The sequence below is a fragment of the Panicum virgatum genome, chromosome 8K, assembly GCF_016808335.1.
Source record: "Panicum virgatum strain AP13 chromosome 8K, P.virgatum_v5, whole genome shotgun sequence".
NCBI classification, from domain to species: domain Eukaryota; kingdom Viridiplantae; phylum Streptophyta; class Magnoliopsida; order Poales; family Poaceae; genus Panicum; species Panicum virgatum.
In genome coordinates, this window is record NC_053143.1 from 45,878,977 (window position 1) to 45,899,407 (window position 20,431).

Here is a 20,431-nt window from a genome sequence, read left to right on the forward strand (position 1 = left end):
ATGGCGATCTCAGGTCTAAGGATCCAGTAGGTATAACACTCAAGAACAACTGATGACACATACAAAATAACAATCCCAACATTGTCTCGAAGTGGGTCAATCCAACACCATGTTCACCAACATGTGTCCACATCATTAATCCGATATCTCCATATCCATGATCCGTGAACCATGATCATCAATTAATGCATGTACTAGTCTCAACGTCGTTGTTGTCCCACACAACGACATAAACTAGGGATAATTTAGAATCATATCATTGTCAACAAAGAGTTTCACGAACAAGTCACATACTTGATAATCAATGTAAAAATAATCATCCATGGAACAAATAAAAATTATTTATCATTACATAAACATACTCATGACACAAAATCTCCCACGCACACTAGAATCACTGATGTAAGTATCTAATACCCATAGATCTCATGTGCGCCTCATGCTTTGGTTGTGGGAGAGGCTTCGTCAACGGATCAGCAACGTTTGAATCCGTGTGCACCTTGCAAACCTTCACATCACCTCTCTCAACAAAGTTACGGATGAGGTGATACTTCCGCAGTATATGTCTGGACTTCTTAGTTGTTCTAGGCTCCTTTGCTAGTGCAACGGCACCACTATTATCACAATAGAGGTCCACTGGACTGGACGCACTAGGAACAACACCCAAGTCAGAAACAAACTTTCTGATCCAAACAGCTTCTTTTGCAGCTTCGGAAGCTGCAATATACTCGGCCTCTGTCGTCGAATCAGCCACCGTATCTTGCTTGGAACTCTTCCAGCTCACTGCCCCACCATTGAGGCAGAAAACAAAACCGGATTGCGATTTGGAGTCATCTTTGTCTGTTTGAAAACTAGCATCGGTGTAACCCTTTACAAGGAGCTCATCTTCGCCTCCAAATATTAGGAACATATCCTTAGTTCTTCTCAAGTACTTAAGGATACTCTTTACAATTGTCCAGTGAGCTTCACCGAAATCTGACTGATACCTGCTCATAACACTTAGAGCAAAGGAAACATCTGGGCGCGTGCAAAGCATAGCATACATGATCGACCCTATGGCTGAAGCATAAGGAATCGTACTCATCCTCTTTTGCTCATCAGGTGTCGTAGCACACTGACTCTTGCTTAGAGTAATGCCATGTGACATTGGCAAGAAACCTTTCTTGGAATCTTGCATATTGAACCGATTCAATATCTTGTCAATGTACGTGTCTTGGCTTAATCCAATTAGCCTTTTTTGATCTATCTCTATAGATCCTAATACCCAGAATATAAGCCGCCTCTCCTAAATCCTTCATCGAAAAACTCTTTTTCAATGAGGTTTTAACGGATTCAAGCATTTGAATATCATTTCCGATCAGTAATATGTCATTCACATATAGGACCAGAAACACAAGTGCGCTCCCACTAGTCTTTTTGTAAACACAAGGCTCATCTTCATTCTTGATGAAGCCAAACCCTTTGACTACTTCATCAAAATAAATATTCCAACTCCGAGATGCTTGCTTCAATCCATAGATGGACCTCTGAAGCTTACATATTTTCCCAGCATTTTTAGGATCGACAAAACCTTCAGGCTGTGTCATATACACATCCTCACTTAGATGTCCATTAAGGAAAGCGGTTTTGACATCCATTTGCCACATCTCATAGTCATAATATGTGGCAATTGCTAGGAGAATCCGAACAGACTTTAGCATTGCGACGGGCGAAAAGGTTTCCTCATAGTCAACACCTTGAATTTGTCGGAAACCTTTCGCCACCAATCGTGCCTTATAGATGTGAACATTTCCATCCATGTCTAATTTTTTCTTAAAAATCCACTTACAGTCGACAGGTCTCACACTGTCAATTTGATCGACCAAGTTCCAAACTTGATTATCATGCATGGATTTTAACTCGGATTCCATGGCTTCAAGCCATTTGTCGGAGTCGGGTCCCATCATTGCTTCTTTGTAGGTCAAGGGCTCATCATTTTCCATCAATAATATGTGGCGCTCCTCCGTAATAAGGAGGTTGAGCTTGTCAGTAGCGCGACGTACCCTTATAGGCCTTCGTGGGGCTAGTGCCTCAACTACGGGTTGTGCAACATCTTGCACATCCCGTGGATGTTCAGTGGTTGCTGAAATAGTTTCGGGTGTTTCCTGAATTTCTTCAAGTTGCACCTTGCTCCCACTAAATCCTTTTGAGAGAAACTCCTTTTCTAAGAAAACACCATTGCGAGCGACAAACACTTTGCCTTCCGCCTTATTGTAAAAATAATATCCTTTGGTTTCCCTAGGATACCCCACAAAAAAGCATTTGTCTGACTTTGGAGTGAGCTTATCTGACATCAAACATTTGACATAAGCCTCACATCCCCAAACTTTGAGAAAAGATAATCCGGGACGCTTCCCAGTCCATATCTCATATGGTGTCTTCTCAACAGACTTACTTGGAACCCTATTTAGTGTGAACGCATCAGTTTTAAGAGCATAACCCCAAAATGACAATGGAAGATCAGCTTGGCTCATCATGGACCTAACCATGTCCAACAAGGTTTGGTTCCTCCGTTCGGATACCCCATTCTATTGAGGCGTTCTGGGCGGAGTTAGCTGCGGAATAATTCCACATCGCTTCAAATGATAACCAAATTCAAGGCTCAAATATTCTCCTCCACAATCAGATCGCAGAAATTTAATTGTCTTGCCTAATTGATTTTGTACTTCATTCTGAAATTCTTTGAACATTTCAAACGATTCAGACTTGTGCCTCATTAAGTAGATATAGCCATATCTACTAAAGTCATCAGTGAAAGTAATGAAGTACTCAAAACCACCTCTGGCTATTGAGCTCATTGGTCCACATACATCGGTATGTACAAGTCCCAACAAGTCACTCGCCCTTTCACTATGACCAGCGAAAGGCGCTTTGGTCATCTTTCCAAGCAAACAAGACTCACATGTGTCAAATGATTCAAAATCAAATGAGCTTAACAATCCATCTTTATGGAGTTGTTCAATGCGCTTCTCATTTATATGACCTAAGCGACAATGTCAAATAAAAGTGGGATTCAAATCATTTGGTCTAAGCCTCTTAGTATTAATGTTACAGACAGATTTATCCTCAAGATCAAGAACATATAATCCATTCACCAATGGACAATGAGCATAAAAAATACCATTGCAAAAAATAGAACAACGTTTGTTCTCTATTACAATCTTAAAATCACCAATTTCTTCCAAACATGAAGAAGAAATAATGTTCTTGCTCAAAGCAGGAATGCAATAACAATTATTTAATTCCAAAACTAATCCAGAGGGTAGAGACAAGTGGTAGGTGCTGACCGCCAACACCGCAACCTTTGCGCCATTGCCGACACGAACGTCCAACTCGCCTTTTGCAAATCTTCTAGTCTCACTTAGACCCTGCAACGATTTGCAAGTGTGAATCATCGATCCAGTATCAAATACCCATGATTCACTAGAAGATAATGCAATATTTATTTCTATAACATTTATACCTGAAGTGGAAGTCTCACTTCCCTTCTTCTTCTTCTTTTCTTCCAAGTACTTCTTGCAGTTTCTAGACCAATGTCCCTTTTCATGACAAGTGGAAGCATTCATCCTCAGAAGTAGGGCCAGATTTGGCCTTAGGTGCTGGCTTTAGCTTAGAGCCCGAGGACTCACCACCGGAACTCTTTTCCTTGCCTTTACCTTTGGGATTAGGAGGCATCCAACGCTTCCTCTTTTTGTTCCCCTTCTGAATCATCATAACATGATTGGGATTCTTCTTAATGCTCTCCTCTGCTATCTTTAGCATCCCATGCAACTCACTCAATGTTTTATCCAAGCCATTCTTCTGAAAGTTCATGATAAAAGGCTCATAGCTCGCCGGGAGCGACTGGAGAATAACATCAGTAGCCAAGTCTTGGTGAAGTTCAGAACCAAGTCTGTCCAAAGTCTCAATGTAACCAATCATTTTGATCACATGAGGACTGACTGGGCTACCTTCTTGCAGCTTGCACGCAAACAAGGACTTTGAGATATTGAACCTCTCAGTCCTGGCTTGGTTCTGAAACATCCCACGCAGCCCCTCGATCATGGTATGAGCATCCGCATGCTCATACTGCTTCTGCAGATCAGGGGACATGGTGGCGAGCATCAGACAGCTGACATCAAGTGAGTCATTGCAGTGCTTCTCATAAGCTCTGCGATCAGCAGCAGTTGCATTGTCAGGGAGATCATCAGGATATGGCTGCTCAAGAACATACTCCTTTTTCTCTTGCCTGAGAACAATTCTCAGGTTGCGGTACCAATCAATAAAGTTTGTTCCATTCAACTTTTCTTTCTCAAGAACAGAACGCAAATTGAAAGCGGAATTGTTACTGGCAGACATGATCTACAACATTAAAGTAAAGCAAGATTTCATTACTAAGTTTATGTAAAGACTTTCATTAACTGATTTAACAAAAGACAACCTACTATATCAATGTCATCTTCCCTCTAATGACATATAGTAGTTCAAGATCCATAATCACTAAAATTCTAGTGAGCTTTAGCATCACGGCTAGAAAAGCAGTGATATAGGTAAGTAACAAATTACTAATCACATCTCTATGCGACTCTTGTTTGTTGGGTGGCATCCAATGCCCCGGCCCCAACCCTATGCCTTAAAGCCCAAAACTGTTTTGATAGCTTTGCTGAGTAAACCAATACTATGCTTGTGAATGTCCGACATCCACTCTATACAAAAGTGATAGCTGAGGGTACTCTACTTTGGTAAACCTACCACACAACGATCAAAATTTATAGGTGCAGCTATTGGTAAAAGGCATCAAAAACTCAACTTTTTCTGAGGGAAGCTATTCTATCATGATTAAAGCATCCACCATATGTAAAAGCATGAAAGAATAGTATGACAGGAAAATAAACATCACAGGCATATAATCATATTATATTATGAATAGTATGGCCTCTTGCATCACAATGGGCTCCATCGCCATGGCTCCAAGGTGACCTCCATTGCCATCCGTCATGTCTTGTGGTGATCATCATCGCCATCATGATTGAAGCCTCCATGAAAAGATACTAAGCTACTACATCTAATAGCTAGTGAAATAATTACATGAGGATTCAAACATCACAAGTCGACACGCAGGTCGTTATACAATAATGGTGCAACCTCAACCCGGTTGTGTTAACTTGCGACACGCAGGCCGCACAAATCATCACATACATCATCACATGACATTGAGGCCATTACCATTCACATCACACCCTGCAAAAACAAGTTAGGCGTACGACGTGTTCTACCAAAGTAGCGCTTAGGAAGCCGCTACAGCGAGAAAGCAACGGCGGTTAGGAAGTAGCGCTTAGGCGTCACGGTATTACACAGATCGCATCTATGGAATCCCTATGAAAATCTCATCAGAGTGATCGCATCACCTCAAATCCGAGCCATTCATAATGCCTCAATTTTCACTAGGTCAATCACATTGACCGTGCAAACTTTGCAATTGAGAAGACTGCATCTACACATGACCTCGATCTGTTGGTTCAATCTGCTGACTATGCACACAGTTAGTCCCGATGGTGATTCCAGCCGGTAGGGACATGTCGTATGCATAACAGAGAAAGAACACAAACTAATATTTTGTCACATGCCGCGCAATCAACTCGCTCCAGTTTTAACCCCTTATGACCAATTGATCTAATCAAACCGTGCAAAAGTAATAGATCCAATCTACTACAACAATATATCACCTATATGCAAAAGATCCAGACCAAAAACTACGCAAGATGGCTCTGATACCACTGTAGGAAAACGGGTAGGCTACGCTAGCATCACTACCGCATATACCCAAGATACTTGCGAGTAGAAAATCATAGATCGTTACCACTAGACGCGCAGCGCAGCGGAAGAAGTCGCGCGTCGATGTAGAGGAAGTAGTCGATCACGTCCCACGAACCGAGCTCCTCGTACTTGATCCCAGCAGCCGATCAGCGTAGCAGTCGCAGCAGCGCCTCCACGGAGTCCACACGTACGGGGATGAAACAGCCGGGCGTCGATGTGCTAGCACCGCACGCACGGCAAGGGCGGCGGCCGAGAGAGAGAGGGAGGGGCGGCGGCTAGGGAGGTGGCGCAGCTCACCGGGGTCTCGCCCCCCCTAGCCCCTCCCTCGTGTATATAGGGCGTACTAATGGGCTTCTATCTCATAGGCCCATTAGTAACCCTAATCCCTCTTGGATCAATATCTTCTTGGGCCTTTAAACCGTATTGTGATGATGGGCTCTTGGTCATATCACCAACAGTATTGTTCATCGGGGCACTGAAATCATGTCTTAGGTCAGCGGCGTCCCACATCGTCCGTGTTTCCCTGATCATTGTCACCGACGTTCCCCATTCTCCTTCCCCTCCTAACATCGCACATTGCATGGTTATTGTCGGCACCAGCGCCTGTTGTCGTGGAGGTCACCAGTGTCCATTATCTATCCCTGAAGGTCACCAACGCCCCTGTCCCACTAAAAACCAGGCCTAGAGGTGCGAATTAAGCTATGCTGGTCGTTTCGTCACTGGATGCAATGGTGCACAGAAATTTGTAGAGATAAGATTTTGATATCCATTCAAATGTTTGATTGATTTTTTTCTTGCCTGCATTTATGCATCCTAATTTTTACTTGGTCACCCTGTGTTATTCCTCACAATCGGCGCCCCCGGCGTGCTACTTGTCACTGTTGCACTAGGATGCCAATCAGCCTACCCTGTATTTCACGTTGACGATGAAAGATCGAGCTCTTTTATTAAAACTGCTAGAGGTAAGATATTGTTAGTAGTCGATCACAGAAAAATAGGGCAACCATATATTTCTCTATATTGTTAGGAGTAGAGATAGAGAAGAAAAGTTAGGACAGGATGGTTTCGTACACCTTCTTTGTGACCATGTTTGAAGCTCTTTCAATGGCGTATGGATCCCAAGTGGACGTGATCGCGGTTGTTGCTTCTATTGGACCAGTGATCCTGAGATGCTTCGTGTGGTCAATACAATCCATTAGATATTCTCCATTATCACTCAAGTTTTCTTGTACCAATAATATTTTTTATAGCTCAACAGAATTCAGGGGTTCTCAGAAAATGGTTCCTAATTGAAGTCTTGAAATATAACTTTAATGAGAGCGCATTGAACATTCCAGAAAATATAAGAGCTGTTGTCCACTTCATAAGGGACACGGATATATACTGAGAAATATATTTAATTTTTCTATATTGTCAGGCCGATGGCCGTGCCCACGAGTACTGGTATTTGTTATTTATATATAGACTTACATCAAAGGAATAAATTATTAATAAATAAGTTTAATTTTCAGTAGTCATTATATTTGATGTAATCTAATTATTTTTAAATAATTTTTCTTTAAACACCTACCTGTGGCACGTGTATCTTCACTAGTTTTATAAAAGAGCATCAACCATTTATGATCGAGACTTATTTGGTATAATAAGTATTGAATTTTTTCTTGCATAAACTTTGTTAAACTTTAGTTGGTTTCACTTGTGATTTTCTTTTTGCATGAGGGAGTATGTGGGATATGCGTCGGTAGACTTCCAGACTACAAGCTAGGATTACATAGGTACATGCGTCAGATTTCCAGAGACCAGGATTTGATAGGGAAGGAGTGGTCAATGTAGATACGGTAGAAAATGATGAGCTGTGGAGACATGTAGAACATGGCGGAAGTAACGCGCCCAACAATCCTAATCGGCAAACGACACTGATTGCTTCCATCGTGGTCGTTCTTTTCCACCACTACCAAATTCCAACCAACCAGGTTTGACCTGTTAAAGATGGAGTCTGGAGGCTTCAAATTGGCATCCACCAGCTAATATCCCAGAGGCGATGATGCTGAGAGTGACATACACTAGAGGCGATGATGACTTTACTGATACGCACTGCCATGCACCCACCAGCTAATATCCAGCTGTGATTGAGTTTAGATTTAATTTGTTATGGCGAAGTACAGGTGGTATGCCCAACATCCGTCAGGTCAGGTCAGGTGTGTCCACACATGTACACACGCCTATCTACGCATTAATCATAAAGTTACCTGTAAAAAGCCAGGGTCGATGACACTGATTGGAGTGACTTTGACGGGCTTCTATCAGGGTCCATCAAAACAGGGATAGCAACCTTTCGTTGCTGTCTAAAGTCCAAAAGTCCACCGAGTATTTTTGCATGTCCAAACAAACAAACTGCTGCTTGTACAAAATCATCTCAAAAGACTAGCTAAATTCTATTTTTTATATTACCATTTAGCTATCTGTTTAGCCAGTCTCCACTCTCTAAATATTTGTACAATACAACAGACTAGCTATCCCACTCTTCTTTTCCCGGTCCCTGCCGTCCCTGCCCATCCGCCGCCCCTTCTTCGCCGTCTGTCGCCCGCCCGCCACTTCCCGCTGCCATTCCCCGCCGTCCGCCGCCTCTTCCCGCTGCCTTTCCCCACCATCCGCGTGAGCTGCTGATGGTGGTGCTGGGCTAGTAGATCCGCGAGGCCGGGTGCTGCTGTGGCCACGGCGGCGGCGGCGCGGCAGCGGGCGCAGGCGCAGGCGCGGCCTGGCTGCGCTTGGGCTCCAGCTCCAGCTCCAGGACCGCGCCCTTCACTAGGCCCCGCTTGCTTCGGCCATTCCTGCCCTCGTCGGCCACCACGGCCTCCATCTCGGCAGCATCTGCAGTTGCGGCCGCCATGGCAGAGAGAACTGGGGCCCGGACAGCTTCCAGGGCCGGCGGCGGGGCGGCAGGCTCCTCGGTCGGGGCCTCCTGCTACTGCATCGGAGGAGAAGTGGAGGAGGGGGAGCAGGCTATGGGGGAGTAGGCCGCAATGGCTATATATTGCCCGGGCTACAAAAGTTGAATCCATCGCCTGAAGATTGTCAGGTGGAGCAGCGGGATGATTTCGGCCCGGATAGTTAAAAGATTTTGGCCCACGAGGAGCAGATTGATTGGCTATTATTGTGTCGTACTGTTGTGTGTGGTGCTGCTGCAGCATGCCAGCTGTGAGCCCACAAAGAGCAGGCTATTGATTTGATTGAAGGATGTTGTGATGTGCGTGTTGTTCGTGCGGTTGCATGTATGTTATAGAAGCATGTGTACTCTTTTTTTCTTTTTTTATTTCTGCTTCTTCTCTTTATTTTAATTTTCTTTTTCTTCTTATTCATTTTCTTTCTCAATTTATGCATTTGTTTTTCACGTTCAAGTCTCTATTTATTTATACATGTTTGAAGTTTATGTTTTTTCCTATATATGTGCATGCTTCGTACTGTTTTGACTGTATGTATGCTTACTAGCTGTGGTGCAGTGCACTTTTATTTCTTTTTCTTCGAATCTTTTCTCTACCTACTTCCTTTTTCTTTATTAATTTTAATTCTTTAATGATAATTTCTTCTCTACTTGAAAGCTATATTATTTTTATTATTTTATATTTTATTTGTCGAGAAGAATAATTTGTTCGTGTGCAAGGATAATTTATTAGTCTTGTGGACACATTTGTTCTCCATATAAAAATATTTTTTATTTATTTATACTAAAATGTTTGTGATATTAAATTATTTGTTCAACTTGCAGACAAAATTGTTCCGTGATGTGAACTCATTTGTTCGTGATATTTAGTTGTCAAATGTTCAGAATGTGCAATATTTTTGTTCGTCTTGTTTGATTATTTTGTTCGTATAAAGCAATTTTTTGTTCCAGATTTAAAATATTTGCTCAGAGCAATAGAAATTAATTATCTTATATTAAAAATAGTTTTTAAAATAATTATTCTGAATATAGTCAAGTGTGGTCTTGATTTGAAGATCTCATGGTAAGGAACATTATGGTGAAATCAAAATTTAATTGAGATATTTAGTTCGGAACTTATGACTTTTTTTAGTTGATGTCTCTTGCTAACATGTCGTTTTCATTGGACTGTACATGTGCTGCATGTGGTCATAATTATAGTACGGTGCTAGATATTTTTTATCTAGAGTGTGCGCAAGAGCCCATACATTGGATGTTGGGCTGATGGCCCATTAAATATAATAGATGGTGGAGAAATCTTCAGGCGATGGTTGGTGAAATTGTCGCCATCAGTGACATGTAACCGCCCCCGGAGTAGGCCGCGAGTGGGAAAGAAGGAGCCGGATGGCGAGCGCGTGCGGCTCGGCAGATGCCGAGGGAACAGGCGGATATGGCGAGCCGGATGGATTAGTGAGGGATATGCCTAGACTGTTGGATGCCTGTTTTTTCTAAATTTTTACTTTTCTACCTATTCATGTCAGTTTAGAGAGGCTGTTGGAGATGGCCTAAAGTATGACGGGAAACCAGGGGTAGCCTACTAAACTAGGCGCGGAGCCTCAGCCAATGGACTATATACAGTTCTACAGCTGCTGCTAATCGCAAACGAAAACGCGTCTCAGGACAACGTGGCCTAAACAACCACCAAATCTCGGCGAGATCAGAGCAGATCGGAACGGAAGAGCACGAGAGAGAGAGAGAGACGCGAACGCGGCCAGCTGCTTGCGGGAGGCCTTCCCTCCGGTGGACTTGGGAAGCGTGAGGGAGCAGATTTTTTTTTTGAAAGCCGAGGGAGCAGATTAAGATGTACGTAGAAGAGAGAGAGAGAGAGAGTGCTACCAGTAGCTTGCTCTTGGGGAGCGTCAGGGAGGAGCTAAGATGCAGTAGACTTCGGATGAGAAAAGGGGGAGAGATAGGGGAGAAAGAGGCGTGTGCTTGTGATCTACCCGTCACTGATTTTTTATTTTTTTAGGATAAGTGATGTCATCATCCGGTTCTAAAAAATACTTTCTATTTTTAGGAGTGGATGACGCTAGGCGACATTTTTAAGGGATGGTGATGTTAGGCGGCATTTTTAGAGGCAGGTGATGGCGTCACCCGCCCTTGAAAATATTTTTCCGGGGGCGGTCAACTCAGCATTGCACCGATGCCTAGACTCTGGTAGCGTCGTTTCAACTGGTGATACTGGTCTTCTCTTCACTTGATGGCCATAGCAATTTTCTAATCCACCAACCCATTTATCATTCTAACCATCGGTTGAACCGGTTGCCTAAGTTCTGCTGGGACTTGTACAACTCATCTCGGCTGTCAGTTGGGTACTTCTAAAATATTCTCTGGTTTTCACTATGATTTGAACACCGTGACAGTGATTTGGACACCTTGACTATGGATTGGACTTCATTTATAGGACCTAGAAATTCTACAAACTTGTTACAAATATTGTAATAAATATTGTTAGTTATATTGATTATGTTATTACACAATCACCAATCACAAACTATGACCTAATAGATCATGTTTCTTACGCAGACACATACATTTTTAAATTATGAACTGGACTCTGGGCTTACGTTGTTGAATGTTTTGTTGCATTAAATTTTTACCGTTACTAGTAGCTTAGGGTCCTTCAAAACAGGTCGATGACACTGATAGGAGTTCGATTTCAAGAAGACACTTTGACGGGCTTCTATCAGGGTCCATCAATAGTGGGATAGCAACCTTTCGTTCCAGTCTAAAGTCCAAGTCCACAGTATTTTTCCAAGTCCAAACAGGCTGCTCGTAAAAAGGATGACGGGAAACCAGGGGTAGCGTGCTAAACCAGACGCGGAGCCTCAGCCAATGGACTATATACAGTTCTACAGCTGCTGCTAGTATTAGCAAACATATATATGCTGGTTCTGCCAGTGTAGAATCATTGGTTAGCCAGCCATGATCGCCCCTGTCCTTCTCGTTCTCGGCTTCATGTTGTCCCCCACGGCCGCCATCGGCGGCGATCTCCTAATTTACCAATTCTGTGGCATCAGCAGCAATAACAATACTGCCAACAGCACCTACCATGGCAATCTTGAGCTCCTATCCCACATGCTCGTTAAGAACGCCTCAGCCAATCCATCCCCCTTCGCCAAGGGCTCCATTAGCGCCGTCTCGGATACCATCTACGGCCTCTTTCTTTGTCGAGGCGATGTCGGCGCCTTCGACTGCAGTCAATGCGCCACCATCGGGTTCCAGGACGCACAACGTCTGTGTGGGTTCAGTAAGGAGGCTACCATCTTCTATGATCAATGCCTCATCCGCTTCTCCAACAAGGACTTCCTTGATCATGCTAGTCCTTTGGGAAGAGATCATCTTGTCGTAGGACCGAGGACGTCGGATGCGTTACCAAGTTTGGATCCCAACAGGCCCAACAGTGTCACCTTCATCAACGACATCATCAAGGTTCTACTGCAGGAGACGGCTAAGCAAGCCGCATACAACTCTACATGGAGAGGTTCGCGACTGGACGCATGGAAGTCAACGGCAACTTCGCGCCACTGTACTCACTGATGCAGTGCTTGCCAGATTTGACACCTACTGAGTGCTGGGAGTGCCTCAAGAATATCAGCGAGATGGCAATGAGCCAGCAAGGAAGTCAGGTTCTCGCTGTGCCATGTAATTTGAGGTACAGCATGGTTTAGTTTTACGAAGGCCAACCCATGTGGCGCATGGTACCGTCGGCGGATGCTGCTGTGCCTCCAGATGTCATGCCCACCAACCAGAAACACAAGAGTAAGCAACACAACATCTAGTAAATACAAATAAATATCACTCACTCCTTGTTACTCCCCTCCATCCCAAAACAAGTGTTCGTTTAGCATTCAAATTCTATGCCACAAAGAGTATTCTTTTTAGATTGCAGTGAAGTTCATCTAGTTAAAGCAATGTCAAATACCAAGAAAAAATTGTGTAGAGAAAAGCATAGAGCCAATCAAATGCTTAAGTATATGCTACTTTTCTGGTTCCAATGCATTGTAGTGCTATAGTTAATTAGAGATAACATGGTCATTTTTTACTACTAGTAATATATCTGAAATTTTCTAAACGAACACTTATTTTTGGACGGATGAAGTATTGTTTAAATATATGATATTTAGGGCAAGCTAATTAGTTCAAAGAGCCAACAGAAACAGACTGAGGACCAAATATTGATTATATTCAACATACCACAAAAACATCCCTACCTAAGGAATGGTTTCATTTGTTCTGCTTGCCAAGATTAATTAAACTTATAACTTTATTCAAACATTTTAAACTTATAATAAGATTAAATACCTAAGGAGTGCGTACTTGCCTACCAGCAATCAAGTCTCATTTGTTCAGAAAAAGTTTTTAACCGCATGCATTGTACCTTAATCCTGAAAAGTCATTGCCATCTGGGAACTCAAATTTTAACCGCATGCCAAACATTTTAGAGAACAATCAGATTTGCTCATTTTTAGTTGATTACTTCCTGCACATACTTTATTTTGGTTGCAGTAGTTCTAGTTTAGACTAAAGTTGTTACAGTTTATATTAGACACTAGAACTTGTATTTTAGTACCTCTGTACACTGTTCCATCAGGTTCTGGTTCTTAGGGCCTGCTCTCTTGTTTGGATCCAAAGAGAATACTAGGATACACCTTTATACGTGGTGGCTAGAGCTATTATATAGCTTGATTTGCACCCAAAACCACGGATAATTATGGTAGCTGACAGATGGTGTCCTATCCGGCCAACATATTCCACCACGTAAGAGCAGTTAGTGTTATGGGACTTAACGGTGGTCGCACAGATTCCCCTTCTCATCCCCATCTAAAGAACCTTTCCGGGCCTGGCTGCCCGAAATATACAGAGCTAGCTGCAATAGCATCTTCAAGAGTTCTCCATCCCAGATTGTCATTCTTATTTTTTTTGGCAAAAACAGAAAAACCTTCTCCAACAGTTCCCCATCCCAGATTGTCATTTATGCCAAGTTCGAAAAAAGAACCTCCGCGCGCGTATATATGCGCGCTCGTATCCGCGGCGCATCCGTCCGTATCAAAAGAGCTGGAAGGGCATAAAAATAATTTTGTTTCTGTCTCAGGGTTCCTGATGTAAGTTTTTATGAGGTGGAAGGGCATAAACATAATTTTATTTCTCTCTCAGGTTCCTGATGTAAGTTATATCTGGGTTTGGCAAGTGAATTATGCCAAACTATTGGAGATGAGCTCTTTTTTTACTTGGCTTATCTTTTTAAAAATTGGCAAAACACAAGATTTACCTAGTAAAATTTGGTAAACTCTTGGAGATGCTCATTTAGTCTAAGTTATGCGATGCTAGTTCCTCAAACAGTTACTATTGCAGCATAATGAAAAAATATTCCGCCTTGTGGAACAATTGTTCCAAAATGAATGAATGAAGAAAAATGAAAAAAGAAACCACCAATAATATTGCATCCCTTCATGGATTGTGAGCATGCGCGGTTTTAACCGGTGAGGTGATTGTGCGACGTGCGGGATCCCATACACGTGCGTGACCCCTATTATTAGAGATTATTAGCGTCATTTCAGCGCTGAGCCGCTCGCTAAGCGCTAATCTTGTGGGCAGGCCTTTTGCATGCAAATCAGATCTCCTATGCTGGCCCAGTAGCGGCCCTACTAGCCTTCTATGATAGATTGACAGGCACACGCGCACGTGACCCCTATCATTACCGTTCACTTCGAGCTCATGACTGAACCCGCGAGGGCCGCTTGTTCCACGGTGGCCAGACCCACAATTTTGGTGGGGGAATTGGAGGAGAAGTGGGGCAATATGTAACAGTCAAAATCCACCGAGCGCAAAATCAACAAACTCAACCAAAATTCTAGCCTCATACGTGACAGCTACCCCTACCTTACAAGTTGTATTCCCTACCCCCATTTCTCTGATGACGGGGAACTAAACCCAACAACCTCCTCATACGTGTGGAAGATGATGACAAGTGGGCCCAACGGTAAAATGGTATTTTCATCCTCCTTTGAGCTAAAAATATTTAGTTTATTCAGGGTGGTTTCAAGGTGTGCTGGATACTAAATCGAGTTTGGCTATGTGTGCTGTACAAAACCATGCTTTCGCAGTGTCCTATGGACAAATTCCCATTAGTTCTTCAACTCTCTCCCATCACACACAAGTATGATTCGGAAGACGCTCTTGAGACTCCCCACAACAATGTGACCACCTTGTAGATTTTTGGGGTTTCTCAACCTTGGGATTTCATACTTCTTAAAAAAGAAGCTATTATACCACATTAATTGCACTTAAAATTACTAGATGCTCAAAATCATAGACTATACTTCCATGTTTTGCATATATGTTTAGTTGGAAATGTTTGATGATACCCAAAAGATAATTGTGCACTACAAGTTTTTTGTGAAGATTATATTGATCACCTTACGATCCAATTATGTAGGGACAAGATCAATTTCAAGACTGTTCTTATTTTTCAAACTAAAAGCTGAAGTACTTAATGTTTCTTAGACCCCCAAAGATTTTTTGTAATATTACGGCCCATATACACCAAACTTTGAAGAGCCTTGTTACATTGGTTGGAAGGTACCAGACGGTATCTTTCGATACTATTTTTGTTGATTATTGCAGCCGCTGATTTGATATGTGAATTAGAAAAATTGATGGAAAAGTATTTTCGTAATCTTGTTCTCTAAACAGATTAAAAAAGTTAATTAATGTAAGTACGGGCCCACCTATTTTGGTACCAGTCCCACATATTTGGTACATTTTTCTTGCTACATTGATTTTATCGCGATAGCCGGTCCTTATTTATTCCAATCCTGGTAAAAAATTTTAACTTTGAAATCATAAATCAATTTTATGTTTATTTTGCAAAATGGCTGCCATGTTTCATTTTCAGGGGGCCACGAGCAAAGTTTTGGTCACCGCCTCCATTGTACGACCACTTGTATCCGTCTTTTGCTTCCTTTACTTCATATACAGCAGAAAGCACAAGAAAGGTAGCTGCGTCCCGACATTTTACTCCCTTACTCAAGTCTCAAACCATGTGCAACAATCGTTATAACTAAAATGATCACATGAAACTCTGATTACAGATTCACAGAACAGGATTAAAATGAAAGTGAAGGAAGATGAAGCCCTAGATTGGGGACTGGAAGGAAGGAGTTCAGAGTTCATGGTTTATGACTTCTCCCAAGTACTAGAGGCTACATGTCACTTCTCAGAAGAAAATTAACTTGGGCAAGGTGGCTTTGGTCCTGTATACAAGGTAAGAAAAAGAAAAACAATCATGAGGTACATAGAGATAATTATCAAATTAAAGCATGCTGAGAAATAGTCTTAACACCTGTTTGGAACATTAGAAAAATTTCCTTATTTTTAAAATTAAGCTATTTCCAACATAATTCCTGTGAAACTCCTGAGTGCCAAACATACCTATAAAAACAACAAAAGAAAGTAGCTGTGCTCTTTTACTCAGTCATGGTCACCAGAACAATAGTGAATTATCTAAATAATAACTGAAATACATACCGATCAACTTCTTTTGAACTTATTTTCAGGGCCAACTTCCTGATGGGTTGGAGATAGCAGTTAAGAGACTTGCTTCGCATTCAGGGCAAGGCTTCACAGAGTTCAAAAATGAAATTCAACTAATAGCTAACCTCCAGCACACAAATCTGGTTAGGCTCTTAGGATTCTGCTACCAGGGACAGGAGAAACTGCTGATCTATGAATATTTGCCAAATAAAAGCTTGGACTTCTTCATTTTTGGTAGTACTTCTCAGGTCACTGTAGTAAAAAATATTATTTACTAAATCTAATAGGAAATGTATTTTCTTTAATATATCTTTGTTGAATGATTCCCAGATGAAACCAGAAGAGCTTTGGTAAATTGGAACAAACGCCTAGCAATAATAGATGGGATAGCACAAGGGCTTCTGTATTTACATAAACACTCTCGGTTGCGCGTCATCCATAGAGATCTCAAAGCAAGCAACATTCTCTTGGACCATGAAATGAACCCAAAAATTTCAGATTTTGGGCTCGCAAAAATATTTAGCAAAAATGATACGGAACAAAACACAAAGAGGATCGTTGGGACATAGTAAGATTTTCTTACCAATCAGTCAATCTATGATATACACATAGCTACCAATACTGTTACTTGACATCAGGATCTATTACATGTATCCTTTCAGTGGTTATATGGCTCCAGAGTATGCTTCAGAGGGCCTCTTCTCAGTCAAATCTGATGTATTCAGCTTCGGTGTGCTAATTCTTGAGATTGTCAGCGGACAAAGAACATCAAGATTCCATCGATATGGAGACTTCATCAACCTTCTTGGGCACGTAAGTCTTTTCAATTTTGAACACGTAAAAGTTTGTGTTTCTGATCTTCCAAAAAGAGTATGCACAAAATTTTGAAGGGTGTAACACTGTTTTTGCTTTGTTCAACGCTCTGTCCTGTTTGCCAGAAGTATATTTCCAGGCTGTTAAGAAAGACCCTAATATAGCTGCCAATGAACTTGCACAGTTGATGAAATATACGATTCAAGTGGCGATGTGTCTTACACAGGTTCCCCTATGTATTAAGTCAACAGTTGCCAAGGAATGTATCCATGTCCCTGAGTGATCTCTCTTTCTCGCAAAAATAAAAGCCAGTACTACACTACTAACAGTATTGATCTAGAATCTGCATCTATTCTTTGCACTTATCCAGAAGATCATTGAAGCTTTTCGAAATTCAAGAAGATCCTTTACATAATTTGTGATCAGTCTTTATTTTGGGCTCATACAATTTACAGGCATGGCTGAGTATCATACTCCAGGGATGATGAGATGCATTAATATTGCATTGTTGTGTGTCCAAGAAAATGCAGCTAATCGACCCACCATGGCAGATGTGGTTGCCATGCTAACTATTGAAAGCATGACGTTGCCTGAGCCTAAGCACCCAGCATATTTCCATGTAAGGGTGACAGAGGAGGAGTCATCCACACTTGTCGAGCCATGTAGTCTCAATGATGTCACAATATCTGGTATTGATGGAAGATAGTTTCCAAATTTCATTTTAAAATCGTGTTAAAAATTTAGTATTTTGTTCCACTCAGGGGCTTATCCAGCCTTAACTCTGTAATCTTTGGTCATTCAGCACCAGCAGAGTATCTGTTTTCCTTAACCAAAATGGAGCAGAGCATATCATTCTGTAGTTTCTCGTTTGATCATTTCATTCAGAGCGTGATCTATATACATCTGCCTGCTCCTTTGGAGATACTAGTTATTAATACTACTTGTTTGTGGCAATGTTAAGATGCAGCTACTTATATACTGCCTGTCCTATTACACCACATGATATGGATGGGTTTAGCATGAATTAGCAGCAAAACAAACATGACTAGCATGCCATTCTCTACTACGTCAACAAGATGACATGCTTTCATTATTCTCTAGGATTTACAACTTCCGTAAAATTTATCACCAATCCATTGTCATTACCCTTGTTTTCCATGATAATAAAATGTCATACTCATGCCTTCCTCCATGACTGAGGTATTCATCATATTGTCTACGGTAATCCAAACCCCAGCATCCCCCCCCACCCCACCACATCCCCCAGGAGCAAATGATAGAGAGAATTCAGATATCGTTATGCTTTGTAATCAGTTTTCTTGTAATGATATGGGTGTAACAAGGTAACGATAGAAATACTGCCCGATTGAAAACGAAGCTTTGTGTAATTGATTCTGAATCGTTGTTGTTCCATTAGTGTCTCAGTAGGTTGATACTTCAATCAACACATGCCACCTTGTGGAATTTTAGTGTGATATTTTTAATATTGGTAGGTTGAAAAGTATTATTCATACTTCATAGGCAAAAATAATGTCTAATTCTACATATTCAAACTGCAAACTTAACTTGTTAAATTTGTATCTCAATATATAGATTTACAGTTCTCATGCATGTTAAACTATTTCATGACAGCATCAGGAAAGATACCAAATACATGCATTTCTGATGATTAGAAAGGCCGTAGCATGCTATTCATGGTTTTGGAGAACAATCCATGTGACCATGCTACTTGGGCAGAAGCAATGGCAGTATATATGTACATTCAGCATGTAGCACAAATAAGATGAAACCCCAGAAGAACCAGCAGAGAAGAGTCCCATTTTTGTTCCTCTGTTTTGAATTGCAATTTTGGAGAGGCGTGAGATGTTGGCGGAAGCTGAAATGGCCAACACATCCACCAAAGCTATATGGAGTTGTCAAGGATCCATGCGTCTGTAGCTGCGCACTAAAATTTCATATACGGATCACGAAGAGAATGGAGGACACCTTTGTTTTGTTCATCACTTTTTCAATTCGTTCATTTGGGAGAGGCCAATGCTATGTGCTAGGGTGTGAAAAAGGGTCTGTTCTGTCTTTAGATCTATCAAGTTGTAGTATTTCCATTGGATTATCCATCGAGCATTAGCACCTTGCTTGAAAACTTTGCACATTTCATTATAGTTTTTTTTTCACAAAAAGACAAAACTGCAAGTTGCACAACATGAGTAGATCGGACGACCCCATGCTGGACACATGAGGTTAAGCACGGTGTTGCTGTCTTGGCTTCGAGGCAGAGCCGCACATCCAATCGATGGCTCGATGCTGCATGCGTAGAGGCTGAGCAATATGAGGCAGGCGTTCAAATGTGTATTTGCAAACATTTAGAGTGATTAATATTGACGATTCAAACTAGGATGCGTTTTTTGTAAATATTATGAGTTTTTGTTTTAACAGAACTGCAAAAATTCAAGGATGCGTTTTGTACAAAAAAAATTCAAATTCGTGCTGAGTAACGACCTTGGCTCCAGTACAAAAGGTGAGCTGAAGCGCTGATCAGCAAGCCCGCAAGAAAAGAAAAGGAAGCAGGTAGGAGAGGTACAATTTCAGAAGTTGGGACTTGGGAGGAGAAGGCAGCAGCTTCTAGACTTTAGAGCACGCAGCGATGTAATATGTATTTTAGAGTATATGTTAGAATATTTAATAAATGAAAGAGGGTGTGAGATAAATAATTGTAATTATTAGCTATAAGTCTTATTTCTATATTAATTTCTAATTAGCCCGTGCAGGACCACGGGTTGATAGGCTAGTTAGCTATCAAATTTAAAGGAATTAAGAGAGATGAGAAGAGGGCAAACGTTTGTGAGCCGAGCGTGCGCTGCTCCAGGAGCCGCGGGGATCGCATCCAAGCAGCCGGAGCCGCGTCTACCGTCTACGCTTACATGGGCTGTCCACATGGCACAAATCTGGGATGGTGCTGCACGGAGGGCGCTTTGCAGCCCTCCTACGCAGAATTTTTTTTCCTGTAAACTTGGGCAGAAGGGTTGGCAGTATCTATATGCGTGCATTCATGATGGTACCAAATGAACTTGCATGGAGGATCATCACATATTAGTTGATAAATAACTCCAAATGAGGTTAACTGATTTTTTTTCCTTAATTAATTTTTGTACAACAAGCTTGAGCTTCAAATCATCAAACGTAAGTGTGAGATTCGAGCGATATGTTGGTAGAAGCTGAAATTAGGGAGCCGTATGGTAAATCTGAATGGGATACTCCATGTAAATGACC

General features: G+C 41.7%; 1 pseudogene; it reads left to right on the forward strand.

Moving 5' to 3' along the window:
• The first annotated feature begins 11,744 nt into the window (after positions 1-11,744).
• On the forward strand, positions 11,745-17,993 carry LOC120645817 (annotated as a pseudogene).
• Positions 17,994-20,431: the final 2,438 nt, after the last annotated feature.